The 22,380-nt window shown below is 36.1% G+C and overlaps 1 non-coding gene across 1 annotated transcript; it reads left to right on the top strand.

Annotated features, from left to right (window-relative positions):
• Nucleotides 1-15,358: 15,358 nt before the first annotated feature.
• On the top strand, nucleotides 15,359-15,465 carry LOC138831527 (U6 spliceosomal RNA). The gene has a single exon (XR_011373359.1). It is a non-coding gene; the product is annotated as a U6 spliceosomal RNA (small nuclear RNA).
• Nucleotides 15,466-22,380: the final 6,915 nt, after the last annotated feature.

The following is a 22,380-nucleotide window of genomic DNA, read 5'->3' as shown; positions in this document are numbered from 1 at the left end:
AAAACGAATTTGAAGCCATCAAACCTGACCAATTAGAAGGGAAAAAAATAAAAAACAAAGTAGAAAGTCTTGACAGCAGGTTAGACCATGCAGAAAATCAAATCTCGGGGATTGAAGGCAGCCTAGATATTACAGAGAAAGAACATACAACCATCCAAGACAAGTCCAATAAATACGATAGATCTATCCAACACATGGAAGACACCATCAGAAGGCCTAATCTAAGGATAATGGGTGTAGAGGAGCACCTAGAAACAGAAGTGAATGGTCTAGGAAATTTATTTAATGGGATCCTAGCAAAGAACTTCCCAAATATGCACAAAGATAGGCATATTCAGTTACAAGAAGCATTTAGAACTCCAAATAAGCCAGACCAGAATAGGACATCCCACCTTCACATTATAATCCACACAGGATCAACTCAAACAAAGGAAAAGATCCTTAAAGCTGTCCGGGAGAAAAAAATTAATCACCTATAAAGGGAAACCAATTAGAATCGCCTCATATTTCTCAGCAGAGACAATCAAAGCAAGAAGAGCCTGGAATGATGTATGCTATGCCCTAAACACAAACAAATATCAACTAAGAATACTGTATCCAGCTATAATCTACATCATAACTAAAGGCCAAATGGAAACCTTCCATAGCAAATAAAAACTGAAACAATACATCTCCATTAAACCAGCCCTACAAAAGATTCTTAAAGATGTCCTACACATAGAAAACCAACAAGACCACAATAAAGGCCAAGAAACTGCAACCAAACTGAGAATCCAAGAACCATATGAAGAACCCAGTTTCGCAGCCCCCAAGAAGGTTGATAACATGGCAGGAACTTTCAAATACCTCTCAGTCCTATCTCTTAACATTAACGGACTTAACTCTCCAATTAAGCGACATAGACTCTCTATTTGGATTAAAAAACAAGATCCTTCAAACTGATGCCTTCAGGAGTCACACGTTGCCCGTAAAAAAAACCAAAACAACAACAACAACAACAAAAACACATTTTCAATGTTAAAGATTGGAACAAAATCTACCAAGCAAACGGCCCCCATAAACAGGTGGGAGTTGCAATCCTAATATCAGATAACATAGACTTCAAATTAAATTCGTGAGAAGAGATAAAGAAGGTTGCTACATACTAATTAAGGGATCTCTCCTTCTGGAGGATATTAGAACTCTAAATATATATTCACCAAACAACGCAGAACCCAAATTTATCCAAGAAACAATATTTTCCCGCAAATTCCACATAGATCCAAAGACATTAAATGTTAGGGATTTTAACACACCACTCTCCCCACTAGATAGATCACTCTGCAAAAACTCAATAGAGAAATCACAGATCTAAGCAGCTCCATAGATGAACCAGATTTAACAGACATATGCCAGATATTTCACCCAGCAGCATCAGAATACACATTTTTCTCGGAAGCACATGGAACATTTTCTAAAATAGACCACAATTTAGGCCACAAAGCAAATTTTTCCAAATTCAGAAACATTGAAGTTATACCTTGCATTTTCTCTGACCACAAGGGAATAAAATTAGAACTCAACACCAAAAGCTACCGAAGAAAGTCCGGTAACACATGGAGGCTGAACAACACACTTCTGAATCACCAGTGGGTCATGGAAGAAATTAGAAAGGAAATTCAAATGTTCATGCTATTCAACAAAAATGAGCACACAAATTATCAGCTCCTCTGGGACACAGGAAAGGCAGTACTCAGAGGCAAGTTTATAGCTCTGAGCTCCTGCATCAACGAATTTGAGAAATCTGAAACCAACAATTTAATGATACTTCTAAACTTTCTTGAAAAAGAGCAGCAAGATAAACCCCAATCCAGTGGACCGAAAGAAATAATTAAAATTGAATCAGAATTAAATGAATTAGAACCCAAAAAATAAAACTATAGAGAGAATCAACAAAACAAAGATTTGGTTTTTTGAAAAAATTAACAAAATTGACAGACCCTTAGCAAATGTTATCAGAAAAAGAAGACAACACACCCAAATAAATAAACTCAGAGATGAGAATGGAAACATCATCACCACAGAAACAACCAAGATTCAGAACATTATAAGGGAATACTTCTCAAAACTTTATGCTACTAAGTTTGAGAACTTGGCAGAAATGGACCTTTTCCTAGCACATATTGATATGCTAAGACTAAACCAAGATAAGTTAAACCATCTTAACAAACCCATATGAAGCATTGAAATAGATAGCAATAAGAGACCTCCCAGCTAAGAAAAGTACAGCACCAGATGGTTTAAAGTGGAATTCTACAACTACTTCAAGGCAGAGCTCATACCAATACTCCTCCAACTCTTCAAAGAAATTGAAAGGGAAAGTTCACTACCGAACACATTCTATGAAGCCATCATAACCCTCATCCAAAACCAGGCAAGGACTCATCCAAGAAAGAGAACTATAGACCCATTTCTTTGATGAACATTGATGCAAAACTTCTCAACAAAATTTTGGCCAATCGACTTCAACAATTCATCCAAAAAATCAAACACATGATCCAACAGGATTCATTTCAGGAACGCAAATCTGGTTGAATATACACAAATCAATTAATATTATTCATCACATCAACAGGAGTAAGGATAAGAACCTCATGGTTATCTCAATAGATGCAGAAAAAGCATTCGACAAGATCCAACACCCCTTTATGATAAAGGTTTTGGAAAAATTAGGAATCCATGGAACATTCATCAATACAATAAAGGCTGTATATGACAAACCTACAGCCAGCATTATACTTAATGGTGAAAAACTAAAGCCATTTCCTCTTAACTCAAGAACAAGACAAGGATGTCCACTCTCTCCACTTCCCTTCAATCTAGTATTAGAATGCTTCGCTACAGCAATAAGACAAGATGCAAACATAAAGGGGATCCAAAAAGCGAAAGAAGAAATTAAACTCTCCCTCTTTGCAGATGACATGGCCTTGTATTTAAAGAATCCCATAGACTCCACACCCAAAGTACTCAAGCTGATTCAAAACTTTGGCAAAGTAGCAGAGTATAAAATTAACCCCCCAAAATCAAGTGCTTTTCTGTATGCTAACAATGAGAAAGTGTGGTTGAAATTAGGAAAGCAACTCCATTTGTAACAGCCCCACCAAAAATAAAATAATTAGGAATTAACTTAACCAAAGAAGTGAAGGACCTCTATGATGAAACTTTAAAAACTTGAAAAAGGAAATCAACACAGAACTTAAAAAATGGCAAAACCTCCCATGCTCCTGGATTGGACAGATTAACATCGTGAAAATGACAATACTTCCCATGGCTATCTACAAATTCAATGTGATACCTATCAAAATTCCAACGTCATTCTTCAAGGCAATAGAAGAGGAAATCCAAAAATTAGTATGGAACAATGAAAGACCCCGAATATCAAAAACGCTCCTCAATGGAAAGAACACTGCTGGAGGAATATCAATACCAAATTTCAAACTCTACTATAAAGCCATAATAATCAAAACAGCTTGGTACTGGCCCAAGAACAGCCCTCAGGACCAAAGGAATGGAATTGAAAACCCATAAATGAACCTAGAGACCTATTGCCATCTAATCTTCGATAAGGAAGCTACAAAAAAATGAAAGAAAGACAGCCTCTTCAGTAAATGGTGCTGGCAATATTGGTTAACTACTTGTAGAAAACTAAAGCTAGATCCTTATATATCTCCCTGCACCAGAATCAACTCCAAATAGATCAAAGACCTCAGAGTCAAAGCAGACACTATGAAGACATAACTGCAAGGAATAGGAGAAACCCTAGGTCTCCTTGGCACAGGCCGAAATTTTCTGAGTAGAGACCCGGAAACACAACAAATCAAAGAAAGGTTGGACAAATGGGATTGCATGGAGGTGCAGAGCCTCTGCCTGGCAAAGGACATAGCTAGCAAGATCAATAGAAAGCCCATGGATTAGGAGAATATCTTCACTGGCCATACAACCGACAAGGGTCTCATATCTAAAATATACTTGGAACTCAAAAAATTAAATCCCTCAACAACATGCCCTCAAAGAAACACCTGCCCAATAAATAAGTGGGTGAAAGACTTAAAGAGAAACTTCTCTGAAGAAGAAAGAAGGATGGCCAATAAACACATGAAGAAATGCTCAACCTCCCTAGCCATAAAAGAAATGCAAATCAAAACACCATTGAGGTACCACCTCACCCCAGTTAGAATGGCTTTAATCAAGCATTCTAACAACATCAGATGCTGGAGGTGATGTGTACAGAAGGGAACCTTACTTCATTGTTGGTGGGAGTGTAAACTTGTTCAACCACTTTGGAAAGCAGTATGGAGGTTCCTCAAAAGACTTCACATAGAGCTCCCCTATGACCCAGCAATCCTATTTTTGGGCATTTACCCAAATGTTTACAAACAAGACCACACTAAAGCTACCAGCACAACTATGTTTATTGCAGCATTATTTACCATAGCTAAGATATGGAACTAACCCAGATGCCCCTCAGTAGATGAATTAATCAAGAAAATGTGGTATATCTACACAATGGAATTCTATGCCTCCATCAGAAAGAATGACATTGCACCATTTGTTAGGAAATGGAAAGTCTTGGAAACAATTATATTAATTGAAGTAAGCCAGGCCCAAATAAACATAGTTCCCATGGTTTCCTTTATTTGCAATATCTAGTATAGGTATGAGTCAAGCAGAAAATGTCAGATAATGTGATGTTAGGAAAATGCAACCTTAGATACGTATTTAAATGGTTCTTTTTCTTTCATGCATTTGTTTCTAAAGCATTTATAAGAATATTTCTTTGTTGCTTTGTATGTCCCTCCCCACAGTTTAACCCCTGCTTTCACTATAATTGATGTCAGTATAAATTGTGGAGGAGAAGGGGAAAAACATTTCATTTAAGGATACAGGTGGACCTGTTTCAACAATGAGAAGTACAAGTTGTCATGTCGAAAACGACCTTTACAACTTTGGTGGGTGGGGGGATGATTGGGTGGGGTGACGGGGGAAGGCTGTGAAGGGATGACAAGGGTAAAAAAAGGAGGAGGCTGCAATGCTTGATAAGAAATGTACTCATTATCTTGCCCATGTAATTGTAAGCCCTCTATACAGTATGTTCACAATTAAAAAAAAAAGAAATGGTAAGTAACGTTTTATGAAAAGAAAAAAAAAGAAAATGCACTGGAAATATTATAATAAAGTAATTAATTGGATTGAACAATTTCACATTGACAGCAAATAACTAGAATAATTTAAAGCTCATTGGACAAGATTGTCTTTCTATGCATGTGTTTCTAATGCATTTATAAGATTATCTCTTTGTTGCTTTGTATGTCCCTCCCCCATAGTATAACCCCTGCTTTCACTATATTTGATGTCAGTATAACTTGTGGAGGAGATGGGGAAAAACCAGTTGTTTAAGGATACAGGTGGACCAGTTGCAACAATGAGAAGTACAAGTTGTCATGTCCAAAACTAGCTTTACAACGTCGGTGCGGGGGGGTGGGGAAAGGGGGGAAAGGAGAAGGATTGGGATTGGGGGGGAGGGGGGAGGCTGGGAAGTGATGTGAAGGGTAAACAAAGGAGGAGGCTGCAATGCTTGGTAAGAAATGTACGCATTATCCTGCCCATGTAATTGTAACTCCTCTGTACAGTATGTTCACAAATAAAATAAAATTAAATTAAAAAAAAAGATTGTCTTTCTAAATGATAAAAACTTATTTCTTCTTTTACTTTGTCAGCGAAATAACTGCAAAAAAAAGCAACTTAACATATGAATCTATACCAACTGGAATGAATTTTTGGCTTTTTATTATCAAATATTAATTTCACTTAGTAATTTTATTGTGTTATACTCATATGTCCACATAATGTAGCTTGTAAAATTTTATTCCTTTTATTAATTTAATTATACTACTTTTTACTTAATTTGATGTTGTGATCAGACTAACTTATAAAGTATTTGAGCATATTTACTCCATACTATTTCTCTTCATTTCCTCATTCACATTTTTCGAAACTTAATAACTTCCATCTTTTACACTTGGGTCGTTTATTTTATTTTCTGGGACTAGAGTCTGCATATGAGAAATCTAGTATTTGTTTTACACAGTATAACTTATTCCTTTAATATGAAGGTTTCCAGTTCTATCTATTTTTCTGCAGAATAAGTGATTCTATTATTATGTTTGGCTTCACAATATATCATTGTGTATATATGCATATATATATTACAATTTCTTTATACAATCAGAGAATAAGGAACATGTAGGTGAATTCTGTAGTTATTCCTGATTTGGGATTTTTGGGGGGAACAAGAAAGGATGTAAATAATGATATTTGTATAGAGAAACGTGATCTTTAGGTTTTCACTCTAGTATTTGAAATATCCTCCCACCTGCTCTTTCATTAGTATTTCAATAATGCTTTATATTTAAAAAGTGAAATTTAATTACACTTGCGAAGGTATTCTTTTTCAGTATCTATGTTATTTTTATTACAGTGTTACATTTAGTATGTCATGTGAGTATGGGGATGTATGTGAACATGAATATGCATGAATGTTTGTAAGGAAGCTGAATGTATGTGAGATGCAAGATTGAAATAAAAGTTTGAGTCCTGTAAGTTGCTAAATTGATGTATATGTACAGTTTGTAGAATATGATTTCTAGATCAAATTTTGCTAGGTTTCATACCAAGTAAGTAGATGTTTCTAATTCAAAATCATAAAGAATAAAACAGCTATTCTGTTTCATAGTTATTTTCTTAGAACTCCATACATTGTAATAAGGGGAAAGAATGATTGAAAGTGGGATGGGTCAGTGGTAATCCTTTAGAAATTAAAATTTCCCCAAAATCTTCAGATGTACTCTTTGGATAAAAATCACAAATATATTTATAAACATACACATAAAATGTGAACATTTCATATAAGTAAATATATGTATATAATATAGATATATCATATACTTAGTTATATTTTAAATGTATATCATATATATTTATTTATATTTAAAGTAATTCATCTAATAACTTGTATATATATATATATATATATATATATATATATATATATATATACATTGTTTTTCTTTTTTCTTTTTTTTTTTTTTGGTCAGTTTTGAGGCTTGAACTTTGGGCTTGGGTACTGTCCCTGTGCTCTTCAGATGAAGGCTATTGCTCTACCACTTGAGACATAGCACCACTTCCGGTTTTCTGGTGTTAGTGGAACAAAGGGTACAGAAACCATTATTCTTATCACTAAAGGACTTCACATTGGCAGGTATAATTACAAGAAGACAAATAATAAATATTCACAGTGGCACAAAAATCCCTTAGGTGACTAGCAATACAGCACTTTTTCCAGACACTATATGAGATGTGAGAGGTTTGCAACCTAAGAAACTGTAGAAGATATTGAACCCTAAACATAACTGACAATTGCATGAACCCAGTCTTCTCTGACGGAATTAGCAAGGACTATCTTGGAGATTCTTGTTAGGGACATGATGAAAAGTTTATAATTTAGTTGTGAATACAGAGCTCTTTACACCTGTCACTCAGACATTAACAATATTTAATATAGTTCCTTTTGTTCTAACATATTTTCATGGTTCAGGAAACTGGTTTTGTTTGTGAATCTTGGCTGTTCACAACATAGACATTGGTTTTTAATGCTTTTGAAATTACTGTCTGCATAGTGTTCTATGAGATGAGCTGCTCTTTACCAAATCATAGGAATAAACTTACTCTGATTCAAACTTGGACAGCAGCTAGGTTATTCCCTCCCCTAGAAAACCATCTGTCCAGTCTTCTTTACATGTCAACAAATGGTTATTTCCTTGCAAAAGTCTGCCAGTGAGTCAAACCTAACTCACCCAAGCGAGGTGAATTCCTCTCCCATGTTTTCCTTACATTAAAAATGGTTATAAATCTTTAGCCATGCACATACTTTTTAATGTAAAGTGTTCCACCTATTTTCCATAATGTGAATCAAGCAGAGGAATCAGGTTAAGATTTTGAAAGAGCTTTTGAAAGAGTTTTTGACGTTGAAATTTTTCCTATGTATGAATTTTGGGAGAAATATCCCCATTCAAATATGAAGGATGCACTTTTTTTGTGCTGGTACAGGGGTTTGAACTCCTAGCCTTGAGCTCTATCTGGGCATTAATTCTCAATATTTGTACTCTACCACCTGAGCCACACTTTCACTTCTTCCTTTTACCACAAGTGGAGAAACGAATCTCTTAGGTTTATTCATTTGGAAGAACTTAGAATTTCAATTGTCATATTTAAACCTAACTAGTAGATAGGTGTAAGCTACGGGTCCTCTGCTAAAACTAATTTCTTACATATAAATAATCATAAAAAAGAGAAAATATATTTGCTCAATTATATATGTGTTGTCTGATGAAACAAATCACTTGCTACTGGAAGATAGAAAGAGAATTTATAGATGAAATGGAGGACTGAGACACAAAGAAAGAAGAAAGGAAGGGAGGATAAATGAGGGAAGGAGAAGGAAGGAGAGGAGAGGAGGGAGGATCTGAGTAGTATTGTCTATAAGGTATTATTGGACAATCACTGCTTTGCATTTATGTAGCCAAAGCTTTATATATTTGGTAGTAATAAGTTGAGATATAAAATACCAATTTACAGGTAATAACCTGTTGGTGTGCTTCCTTCTGCACCAAGGGTGCCACAGTGATGTTACTGTTACAGAAAGGGCAAGCCGGGCGCCGGTGGCTCACGCCTGTAATCCTAGCTACTCAGGAGGCTGAGATCTGAGGATCGCGGTTCAAAGCCAGCCCGGGCAGGAGAGACTGTGAGACTCCTATCTCCAATAAACCACCAGAAAGCCGGAAGTGGCGCTGTAGATCAAGTGGTAGAGCGCTCGCCTTGAGCTGAAGAGCTGAGGGACAGCGTCCAGGCCCAGAGTTCAAGCCCCACGACCGACAAAAAAAAAAAAAGAAAAAGAAAGGGCAAGAGTAAGCAGTTTAAGTGATTCTGAGTAACAATAAATGATATGCCAGGAATGCTCCCTTGTATGGTGAAGTCAAGCATCACTCTTGTTCTCTGATCTAATCTTCCTCTCAACAAGAATAATACAACAGAAGAGGAAGGAGATACCTGAGTAATGATCATCTCTCTGTTTACCATCTTCCCTTGGCCTCTTAAATAGTAAACCACAGGAGACTTAACCTGAACTAGTGGGGGTAATGGCAGGAAAAAGTTCAGTTTAGCTTAATGGGAAAGTTTAAAAATAATTGGGGCAGCTTTTCAAATACTGAAATAAAACGTTTGTAATTGTTAATAAAAAGTAACTCTAAATGTATTGAAAATTTAGAAGACTACAGGGCTCATTCCATAGTGGAATCTGCATAATTAAACTGACTCCTGTTTCTATCAGAAATTGAAGACCGTTCCAAACTTCCAACTCTAGGTAAATTTCCCTTGATATTTACTTAAAGTGTGTGAATATGATGCAGAAAACATTACTTATGTAACTGTAACCCCTCTGTACACGATTTTTACAATAAAAATGGATAACATTTTTAAAAAATGATTGCTGAAGTGATAAGCAATGGAAATTCATGATGGATAGTATAATGCTGAGAGCATGGAAATTATGTTCCTTCATCTTCTGTGTGTAGAGAAAAAAAACGCTTTATTGGATGGCCTTGAAGGTCCAATTCTGAAATTGACAGAAAGTGACTAATAAAGGAGACCTATCTCAGCCATTCAGAGATTAGAAATGTGGAGAAATAGCCTCATTTATGTACATCAAACATGGAAGAGATAATGTGGTAAGCCCAAAGCCAAATGCCAAAGACAGAAATTTAACAAAATACCATGAAGTTGAAACAAGTCTTAAAAGGGGCAGTTGGGCTTAAGGGGAGTAGTACAGAAGAATGGAGAGGGAAATGTTGGATTAATACAGTCATAACAATCAATGTACATGTGTAAGAATATAAGTAGGAAACTTGAAGGGATTTGTGGGGTTGGGGTAAGGGAAGGAAGAAAAATGAAAAGTTTGACAATGATCCAGATGCAGTGTATATTGAAATGCAGATACACTCTATTCAACACTGACAGGATGAAGCGAAATCCCTTTACACAACTAGCTAAAGATAAAATTTCTTTTGAAGTTTTAATATTAAGAGACCAGAAGCATAAACCTTTAGAGATAAATAAGAAGATAGCCTTGACATATTATTGATGCTGGTGCTCCTTTCAATATACAAAAATTAATGTGTCAAGTCTGCTGTAATTGTAAATTTTATTTTGCCAATTATTTTTGCAAATTTCTTAAAATATAGAGAACCAAAGTCCCGTATCCTTTCACTTCCAATAAAATAATCTTTTAGAACTTTATGTTACTCAATTGTTACAAATATCTTACTGTAATTCATTGGGACTAATTTTATTCCATATTTAAATTTACATTTTATATCTCTAAAGTCTTTTAAAATCCTCTCTCTCGTGCACAGTTATGGATAGATAACTGATGTGGGCAGAATCAGAATTATTCAGAAGGTAGAAAATGGATGTTTACCTAGTTTTCTCTCTACTGGATCATAGAATACAGATTGTCCTAATTGGAAAAAGTTAACCTTCCCAAGTTTTCTGCATATAAACACTCCATCAACATTTTGTTATTAGAGGAGTATTCAAGATTAGTTATTTGTTGATTGATAATGACTGAGGATGACAGAAAGGTGAAAGAAGACCATTTACTCTTCAGGGAAGTTCTGACGTGTGCTTCACAAAATGTTATGAAAGCTCTCCATGAGAAATCTAGCAGCTGCATTTCTAAAAAGTCCTTGGGTTGTTACACTTTCTGATAATGTCTCAATTCAAGTACTTCTCCTTGGAGATCCATACTATTCAATGATGCTGTATTAGCTCCTTGTTACAATTTGCAGTCCGGTGTTGATGATGAAATTTGTGCTTTTCAAAAGTGCTCTTGAATTCCATCCACAAACTGCAGACAAAATTTATCTGAAAAAAATTGTATCTGTTGATAATGCATATATTTTTATTTTTTCATTATAAATATAGAATGTAGTAAAATTTTTCATAGCAATTACACTGCACTAGGTTGTGGGAAGATTTTAATGTAAAGAATATACTGTGTTCATGTAGAGAATTTGAGTATCCAAAATTTTAATATATTTGTGGTCCTAAAACTAATACCTTACTGATATTGAGTGACAAATACAATTTCCATAAGTATAGAAGTTTTCCTTTTATCTTTTTAATATGTATTTTTATTGTAAAGATACTGTACATAGGGGTTACAGTTACATAAGTAAGGTAATAAGTATATTTCTTATTAAGCGTTGTTACCCCCTCCTTTGTTTTTCCCTACCATCCCTTACCTTCACAACTCCCCAACTCCCCCTTCCAGCCCCTCCTCTGATAGTGTCTAGTACATCTCAGTGTTACAATGGGTCAACCTGTATCCTTTCCTTATATATTAAATGAAGAAATGCTGGCTTGGTTTATGATGATTCTACTTGTGTAGAAACACCTAAAATCACTTGCCAAGTCCAAGAGCACATAAAAGAAACACCATCAAATTTTTGTCCATTGGTATAATTGTGTTCGACACATATTCTCAAACTTCACTACATTAAAAATACTTTCTTTTTTTTTCTTATTTTCTTGGCCAGGAAATCAGCAAGACTTCAGTCAGCATGTCTCACATAGGACTTTTCACATTAGTTGGTTAAATATATGTGTAGAGAGTAGTCATCTGAGAATTCACTCATCTGCTTAGGAATTGATGCTGGCTGTTAGAAAACAGCTCAAGGAAGGATGCCATTTAAAGCTTTATAACTTTATTCTTTGCCAGGATATTCTCCTGCTACCTTGGTTTTTCAGAGTGTCTACAAGAGCAAGCATTACGTGGGGACCAGGGATACACCATATGGCCTATACTTATGGAGATTTCTGAGTGACTTGCTATCACCTGTACTGCATTTTGCAAGTCGAATCTGTCTAAACCTACCAGTTTTAAGAGTAAGAGTAGCGGTAAAAGAACTCTTAGAGACAAATACATCTTCAGCATATCTTGTTCCAAGCATTCCGTCTAAGGCATATTCAGGAAGTGAAACTGTGTTCTCTGTAATTATTTGTCTTTCTCCATGTGTGCATGTATACATGTGTATATGTATATGTGTATTTGTGTGTAAAGTAACATGCAAGTGTACATATATAAGGGCATATACACATTTATATATGCATATGAAAATAAAATTACACATATAAATATATGTGCATATCTATCAGTTGTTCATTGATTTAATATAGAGTTACCAGCACACTGTCATTCTCACAAAGTGTACAAGATAAATTGCTCTGAGGGTCTGTGCTCTATAATGAGCATCCTTTGTACTCACTTCCCCCATTACTTTGATTTTCATCGCTATGAAAAACTTGGGTCTACTTTCCATTGGATAGCTTTATTTTCATTACATGTAGTTACTAACATAATAAACACAAAAGATTGCTTGTAAAAGAAAAAGAACGTTCAGGTCACAGGTTTAAAGTATCTTATCGATGGAGGCATAGAATTCCATTTTGTATGTATACCACATTTTCTTGATCCATTCATCTAATGGGTTGGTTCCATATCTTACCTACAGTAAATAATGCTGCAATAAACATAGTCGTGCTGGTAGCTTTAGTGTGGTTTTGTTTGTAAACATTTGGGTAAACGCCCAAAAGTGGGATTGCTGGGTCATAGGGGAGCTCTTTGTGGAGTCTTTTGAGGAACCTCCATACTAATATTCTATGCCTCCATCAGAAAGAATGACATTGCCCCATTTGTTAGGAAATGGAAAGACTTGGAAAAAATTATATTAAGTGAAGTAAGCCAGGCCCAAAGAAACATAGGTCCCATGGCTTCCCTTATTTGCAATATCTAGTATATGTCTGAGTCAAGCAGAAAAGGTCAGATAAGGTGATGTTAGGGAAATGTTCCCTAAGATATGCATTCAAATGTTCATTTTTCTTTCATGCGATTGTTTCAAACACATTCATAAGATTATTTCATTGTTGCTTTGTATGTCCCTCCCCCACAGTATAACCCGTGCTTTCACTCTATTTGAGGTCGGTATAACTTGTTGAGGGGAAGGGGAAAACCAAATAGTTTAAATAGGGATACAGGTGGACCCAATGCAACAATGAGATGTACAAGTTGTTATGTCGAAAACGACCTTTACAACTTTTGTGCGAGGGGAAGGTGGGAGGGGAGGGGAGGATTAGGGGGGAGTAGGGGTGAGGATGGGAAGGGATGGGAAGGGGACAAAAATGAAGAGGCTACAATGCTTGATAAGAAATGTACTCATTATCTTGCCCATGCAATTGTAACTCCTCTTTACAGTATTTTCACAATAAAAACAAAGAAATAGAAAAAAATATCTTATCCATACCAATGATTCCTATGAGATAAAATTTATAATACTAGTAAAAGTGAAAAGGAATGCCTAGATCTGGTGTTTTTCCAATTAGAATGGCAAAGAATAATATCACATCACTGTTATAACTCTTAAAGAATGCAAAGGTAACTGATGGTCTCTATCATGTTCCCACAAAACCAGGAGATTCTGAAGGATAATAGTAGACCCACAGAAATTCTAAGTAGCAGACATGGAGCATGAAAGAGAAAAAGAGGAAATGAGAGAGAGTGAAAGAGAGAGAGAAATATCATAATAATGAAAGCGCATAACAGATAAAAAAGAACTGAATGAGAAAATTCATACTGCTATCTTTAGACTCTATGTGTACATTCGAAAGTATCTGATGTATGATAACCCATCAAAATGAAATATAAAGTTATTTTGATGAAAATAAAAATGACTCAGACGAAGTTGCAAATGCAAAAACAATCTTCACAGAAGCAAACTCTCAGAGATACTTCATGACTTTGGAAAGGATAAAGTGGCCGAAGTTAGTATAAATTTAGAAGTATGACAATTTAAAAAATATAAAACAATATTTATATCTTTCTTTATATAACCCAAAGCAGAAAGCAAATGTTGTTTAGATGATGTTTTTAAAACACAGTCTCTCAGGTGCTGGGAACATGGCTCAGCGGTAGAGTGTTTGCCTTGCATGCATGAGGCCCTGGGTTTGATTCCTTAGCACTACATAAGCAGAAAAAGATGGAAATGGTGCTGTGGCTCAAGTGGTAACGCTAGCCTTGAGGTGAGGGACAGCACCCAGGCCCCAGAATCCATGACCAAGAAAATAAAAATAAAAAACAAAAAAATCAGTCTCTCACTTTTGTGGCCTCAACTCTGTATTATTGTTGCTTCAGACTAGGGCTAAGTTTTTAGATGTAGACACTTATCAACACTCCTGATTCAGATTCTACTTGATCATTTTTTAAATAAATATTTTGTTTTTAATTTTGCTCTTTGTAAATTCACATGCACCTATAAAAAATTGTTTGGCCATCCAGTAACCTTCTCAAATAACCTCCTAATGACGACTTACAAAAAGTTGTATTATATTACAAGTAAAACAATGCTACAAATAAAGAAAACTAATAATTAAATATTAATGATTAATAAAATAAAAACGAAACAATTACTAGTATTTTCAGTATTTGAAGTGTACTACATATTAGATTTTAGCATTTTCTCATATTCCTATACATTTAACACTGGCTAAGGTTTTGATGTTCAACAAGATTTTTATAGAATATGAGTACTCTTTAAAATTACACACTAAGATTACTATTTATGGCTCATCTCATCATTTGTTTATGATTTATATCATCATTTATTCCTTGCTAGCATATAAAGTAAGGAAGTCCTAAGGTTTTAACAGAAACTGTGTAGTTAACAAAATCTAAACTCTTCACTCTGCCTCTTTACACAAAGACTTTGCAAGTTTTCTTTAATCAAGTTTCTATAAACTCTGCAATGTACATTCTTAGTAGTATATGTCTGCTACCATAAATCTTAAATACTTCATAGAAAAGTTTTATATCTGCCAAATAGTCCTAATTTTGGCATATATAACCAAATACTCAACATTAAATATATTTAAAACATTAATTCTTTTAACAAACCTTAACATTTGTTGCTGTGTTCATTATGACAGGTGCCTTGTATAGAATAATTGAATTCCTCCACCTACACATCTCTTGAACAAGAAATATGTGGAATTATTTTGTTTTTGACATGTCAATCTTGACTTTATTCTTAAATGTGTGCTTATGTAAGAAATATATGGTTCTAAAATTTCATGACAATTCTTTTGAACTTACTTTTTGTTGAATTGTCTAGTTTAATAGAATCAATTACACTTTATATATAAAAAGTGTTCTCTGCTCAATTCAGCATCACATACACTAACATTGGAACCATACAAAGAAGATTAACATGGCCCCTGCACAAGGATGACATGCAAATTCGTGGAGCATTCCACATTTTTACAAGAACAGATGCTGGTGGGGATGTGGTCACAAGGGAACCGTATGCATTCTTGGTGGGAGTGTATACTTGTTCAACCACTTTGGAGAGAAGAATTGAAATTCCTCAAAAGACTCCACATATATACCACATTTTCTTGATCCATTTGATGTCAGTATAACATGTGGAGGAGATGGGGGCAAACAAGTCGTTTAAGGATTCAGGTGGACCTGTTGCAACAATGAGAATTACAAAATGTCATGTCAAAACCAGCTTTACAATGTCGGTGGAGGGGTGGGGGGTATAATTGGGTGGGGGGAGGGGGGAGGCTGGGAAGGGAGGTGAAGGGTAAACAAAGGAGGAGGCTGCAATGCTTGGTAAGAAATGTATACATTATCCTGCCCATGTAATTGTAGTCCCTCTGTACAGTATGTTCTCAAATAAAATAAAATAATATTAAAAAAAAAAAAGACTCCACATAGAGCTCCCCTATGACTCAGCAATCACACTTTTGGGCATTTACCCAAATGATCACAAACAAGACAATACTAAAACTACCAGCACAACTATGTTTATTGCAGCATTATTACCATAGCTAAGATATGGAACCAACCCAGATGCCCCTCACTAGATGATTGGATCATGAAAATATGGTATATATAAACAATGAAATTCTATGCCTCCATAAGAAAAAGTGGCATTACTCAATTTGTTAGGAAATGGAAGATTGGAAAAATATTAAGAGAAGTAAGCTAAGGCCAAAGAAACATAGGTCCCATGTTTTTCCTTATTTTCAATAATGAATATATGTCTGGCATATGACCAGATAAAATGATGTTAAGGGAATTGAACCCCAAGATAGGGAAACAATTGGTATTTTGTTTCTTGCTGTTGTTTCTAACATATTTATAATGTGCAATGTGATTTTTTGTTTCTTTACATGTTCCTCCCCCACTCTATAACTTCTGTTTTCACTTTATTTGCAGTTGGTTCACCTACATCTTGTATGTACACTTCTCTAATTTGCAGAGGGAAAGGGAAAACAGGCTCAAATAGGGATACAGTTTAACCTATAACAATGAAAAGCACAAGAAACTATGTTGAAAAATGAACTTTACACTCTCCGTGGGGGCGGGGAGAGAAGAGTGTACTTGTTGAGGTGGGAGGTAAGGGATGGTAGACGAAATATAAAGGAGGATGCAACAATGCTTGTTAGGAAATGTACTAATTATCTTGCTTATGTGAATGTGAAACCTCTGTACTGTATGATTACACTAAAAAACTTATAAAATTGTCCTGAGATTGAAGAGTTTATTTCCTTTATTTTACCCATATAATATCATTAACAATGAAATTAATTTGACTTCTGGGAAGATCTATGCGGAGGAAGATTTCTCGCATAGAAAGCAGTTTTAGTGTTCTAATGAACAGACCTAGGATAGAGAATCACACCAAGTGTGCCATTACAGTACAGAGGGTTTGGCCAGAGAGGCAAAATCCAGGCAAGGAGACAGATCTGAGCACTTGCCTGTATAGCCTCAGCTGCGGTGGCTGCTTTGGCTGCCGTGGCTGCAGTAGCAGCCATACATATAACACAGAGATTCTGGGACAAAGGTGCCAGACACAGGAGGCAAGCGGATTCCACTCAACACCAGCAAGAATTGACAAGGAAAAGGTATCTTCATCTGGCAGATCACAAACCAGAGACGACCCAGGAACCAACACTCTGCCATGAATAGAACCCTGACATCCTGACTGTTTCTCATGGAGTAGAGGTGGGAAGGCTGCCCCTCCCCCCATCCACCTGAGATCTCCATCTTTGATACAGCAAGACCCAGCTGAGCAGCTAGCTGCAACTCAGGCCCTGGAAGAAAAAAAAAAAGAGTCATTTAGCAGGTCACAGGAACCTGACCTGACCTGCCAGGCTCAACCCCACTCAGGGGAAAGTCACACAGCCAAGACAGAGAAAAGTCTGCCCCCAAATGAGTGGCTTTCTTCACTGGGTAAACAGAGCCAGAGGCTGCCCCTCCCTACAGCAGCCTAGTCAAACAATTGAACTTCAGTAAACATAAATTCTGAGAATGGCTCCACGCTGGGTTCTGTGAGTGTCTCTGGAGCTAGCTCCTGAGGGAAAAGCTACTGTTTGCTGAAAGGCCTCAATGCTACCCAGAACCTAGCCTCATCACAGCATCTCCAAATTAGAGTTAACAGCTATCTAACTCTTTTGTGATACTCAAAGCAAAACTCCCTCTCACTGAACTAGCCTGGGAGGAGGATCTGAGTAAAACAGAGCATTTTTCTGCCTGCTCAAACAAACAATTAAGAAACCAAACAAGCCACAGGAATACCAAAAACCACAAGCAGACCAGAGAGTCCAGCAAGAGATGGGTTTTGGACACAAGGCAGATACAGGATCTTCCCATCCTCCTCCCGTCCCCCCCAAAAAATAAATCAAAGAAATGCTTTGGTTCCATTTATTTTACTATTTATGTTTTAAATTTTTCTTACTATTAATCTTTTTTTTTCAATTATAATTTTTACTTTAGGTGTATATGAGCCCCCTTTGGTGCTTTTTTTTCTTTTCTTCATTTTTTTCATTTTTTTCCTCTTGCTGTTTTTCTTTTTTTTACTTAAACGCTGTTCTGTTCATCTTCAGATATATAGCCCTCTTCGAATATTATACCTTATCCCCCATTGTGTACACATTTAATCCAGAAATTCATTACTCAATTCACAACCTCTTAGGCTTAAATTCTTTAATAGCAGTATTACCTCTTTGTACATATATAATTTTTAAAGAATTTTTGTTTTTCTATTTTTCTTGTTGTTTTTTGTTTTAATTTTTCTTCTTTTAATCCCTCTCCTATCACTCTGTCCAATTCATTTCCCTCTCTGAGATTAGGACTTGATAAAATTCACTCTCATTTTACTTCTCCACACCACTATAATCCTATTTTACCCACATTTCTCCATAAACCTAATAATTTATGATTTGCCAAATTCTTTCTTGCTGTTCTTATCCCATTAATCCATAGTTGTTTGATGTTGAGTAGATTGTATCTGTTGAGTTAGATTGTACCTGCAGCCTTTTTCTTCTTTTTTGTCAGTCATGTTGCCTGCACTCTGGGCCTGGGTGCTGTCCCTCAGTTCTTCCTCTCACGGCTAGTGCCCTATCACTTGAGCCATAGCATCATTTCTGGCCTTTTCTGCTTATGTGGTGCAGAGGAATCAAACCCAGGGCCTCATGCATGCAAGGAAAGCACTCTAACACTGAGCCACCTTCCCAGTCCTCCCAGCCTTTTGAATGTGCAGCTACAGAACTTTGGTTGATGCTTGCCTTAAAATTGTGTTCTAGCACAAAATTGATGTTACTTTCATACCAAATGGGCAGAACAAGCCAGAAAAACCAAAGAAAAAATGACAAGTCTGCGTATCTCAACTCCCAATCAAGACAATCAGGTGACAGAACAGCTAATGAATAATCCAGAGCAGAGTTCCCTAAAAGCTCTACAAAAATTCTGGTAAACATGGTGAATGAAAAGATTGAAAACCTGCAAAGGATTCAGTGTGAGCGTGATAGGGAGAGAGAGGAGGCAAACCAAAGGTAAATACAGGAATCTGGTGAGCGTGAGAAAGCTACTCAAAAATTGATACAGGAATTGCATGAGCAGCTTGAGAGCAGTCAAAGAGAAAGAAGAGAATTGTGTGTGAGAGCAGGCTGAGAACAGTCAAAGAGAAAATAGGAATTGCATGGGCAGGATGAGAACAGACAAAGACCAACACAGGAATTGCGTGAGCAGTCTGACAAAAGTCAAAGAGAACTACAAGAATTGCATGAACATGAGGAAGCTAATCGAAGAGTAATGCAGGAATTGCGAGTGCAGGATGAGAATAGACAAAGATCAATACAGGCATTCATGGTGTCCATAAACAGACAGCTGAAAGAATTCAGGGAGTCCACAAAGGAAATGCTGAATGGAGCCTGCCAAAAGGAATGGAACTCCAAGGAAACCATAGCCAATCAACTAAGTGCTCAGAGAATAAAAACTAAACACCAAATTAAGGAAGTAAAGAAGTTCATACAAGATCTAAAACAAAGCTCAAAGAGTTTGAAGCCATCGACCAATTAGAAAGAAAAGAAATACAAGAACATAGTAGAAAGTCTTGACAGTAGGTTAGACCATGAAGAAGATATTATAAAGCCTAGATATTATAAAGAAAGAACATACAACTATCCAAGACAAATCCAAGAAATATGATAGCTATAGTTAACATTTGGAAGAGACCATCAAAAGGCCTAATATGAGGATAATGGATAGAGGAGCACCTAGAGACAGAAGTTAATGTTCTAGGAAATTTGTTTAACAGGGTCCTAGCAGAGAACTTCTCAAACATGCAAAAGGATAGGCTTATTCAGATACAAGAAATTTTTAGAACCCCAAATAGACCATAAAAGAACAGGACATCCCACCGTCACATTATAATACACATGGGATCAATTAAGACCAAGGGAAAGATCAATCACTTATAAAGGGAAACTAATTATAATCACCTCAGATTATTCAGCAGAGACAATTAAAGCAAGAAGACTCCGGAATGATAAATGCCATGCCCTAAAGACAAACAACTATCAACCAAGAATACGGTACCCAGCTAAAATCTCCTTCATAACCAAAGGTCAAATAAAAACCTTCCATAGCAAAGACAAATGAAACAATATATCTCTATCAAACCAGCCCTACAAAAGGTACTTAAAGATGTCCTACACATAGAAAACCAAGAAGACCATAATAAAGGCTGAGAAACAGCACCCAAAAGAGATACAAGAACCATAGGAAGAACCCAGTTGGCACAGCCCCCAAAAAGATGAATAACATGGGAGCAACTCCCAAATACCTCTAAGTCCTAACTCTTAAAATTAAGGGATTTAATTATCCAAATAAGCGACATAGACTGTCTAGTTGGATTAAAAAGCAAGATCCTTCTATCTGTTGCCTTCAGGAATCACATCTTGCCCATAAAAACAAACAACTTTTTACTATGGAGGTTCCTAAAAAGACTCCACATAGAGCTCCCCTATGATCCAGCAATCCCACTTTTGGGCATTTACCCAAATGTTTACAAACAAGACCACACTAAAGCTACCACCAGCACAACTATGTTTATTGCAGCATTATTTACTATAGCTAAGATATGGAACCAACCCAGATGCCCCTCAGTAGATGAATTGATCAAGAAAATGTGGTATATATACACAATGGAATTCTATGCCTCCATCAGACAGAATGACATTGCCCCATTTGTTAGTAAATGGAAAGACTTAGAAAAATTATATTAAGTGAAGTAAGCCAAGCCCAAAGAAACATAGATCCCATGGTTTCCCTCATTTGCAATAGTTAGTATATATATGAGTCAAGCAGAAATCAGAAATGGTCAGATAAGGTGTGTTAGGAAAATGAACCCTAAGATATGTATTTAAATTGTTTTTTTTTTTTCATGCATTTGTTTCTAACGCATTTATATGATTATTTCTTTGTTGCTTTGTATGTCCCTCCCCACAGTATAACCCCTGCTTTCACTGTATTTGACGTCGGTATAATTTGTGGAGGGGAAGGGGAAAAACAAGTCGTTTAAATAAGGATACAGTGGACCCGTTGCAACAATGAGAAGTACAAGTTGTCATGTTGAAAACAATCTTTACAACTTTAGTGGGGGTGTGGGTGAAGAATTGGGTGGGTGGGGGAGGCTTGGAAGGGATGGGAAGGAGAAACAAAGTAGGAGGCTACAATGCTTCATAAGAAATGTACTCATTAACTTGCCCATGTAATTGTAACCCCTGTGTACAGTCTAGTCACAATAAAAAAAAATTAAAAAAAACAACTTTTGAAAGTGAAAGGCTGGAACAAAATATGCCAAGCAAATGGAGTCCATAAACAGGCAGGAGCTGCAAGGCTAATGTCAGATAAAATAGACTTCAAATTAAAATTAGTGAGAAGAGATAAAAAAAAAAGGTCACTACATACAAATTCACTGATCTCACCTCCAGGAGTATATTACAATACTTAATATCTAATCGCCAAACAACGGAGCACCCAAATTTATCCAAGAAACATCACTTTCCCCCAAAACTCACATATATCCAAAGACACTGATTGTCGGGGACTTTAACACACCATTATCCCCACTAGATAGATCAACTCGGCAAAAACTTAACAGAGAAAACGCAGATCTAAACAACTGCATAGATCAACTAGATTTAACAGACATCTACCAAATATTTAACACAGCAGCATCAGAATACACGTTTTGCTCAGCAGCACAAGGGACCTTTTTGAAAATTGACCATATTTTATGTCACAAAGCAAACCTGTCCAAATTGAGAAACATTGAAATTATACCTTACATTCTCTCAGACCATAAGGGAATAAAATTAAAACTCAACACCAAAAGCCACCAAAGAAAGTCCGGTAACACATGGAGGCTGAACAACACACTGCTGAATCATGAGTGGGTCATGGAAGAGATTAGAAAGGAAATTCAAATGTTCATGCTATTCAATAAAAATGAGCACACAAATTACCAGCTCCTCTGGGACACAGGAAAGGCAGTACTCAGAGGCAAGTTTATAGCTCTGAGCTCCTGCATCAACCAATTTGAGAGATCTGAAACCAACAATTTAATGACACTTCTAAACTTTCTTGAAAAAGAGCAGCAAGATAAACCCCAATCCAGTGGACCGAAAGAAATAATTAAAGTTCAATTTGAATTAAATGAATTAGAATCCAAAAATTCCACAGAAGGAATCAATAAAACAAATAATTGGTTCTTCGATAAAATTAACAACATTGACAGATCTTTAGCAAATCTTATCAGAAAAAGAAGAGAACACACCCAAAAAATAAACTCAGAGATGAGAATGGAATCATCACCAAAGAAA

Source organism: Dipodomys merriami, unplaced genomic scaffold (genome assembly GCF_024711535.1).
Source record: "Dipodomys merriami isolate MVZ:Mamm:240054 unplaced genomic scaffold, mDipMer1.0.p SCAF_199, whole genome shotgun sequence".
Classification (NCBI taxonomy): domain Eukaryota; kingdom Metazoa; phylum Chordata; class Mammalia; order Rodentia; family Heteromyidae; genus Dipodomys; species Dipodomys merriami.
Note: the sequence above shows the minus strand (reverse complement) of the source record. Positions and strands in the feature narration are given on the sequence as shown.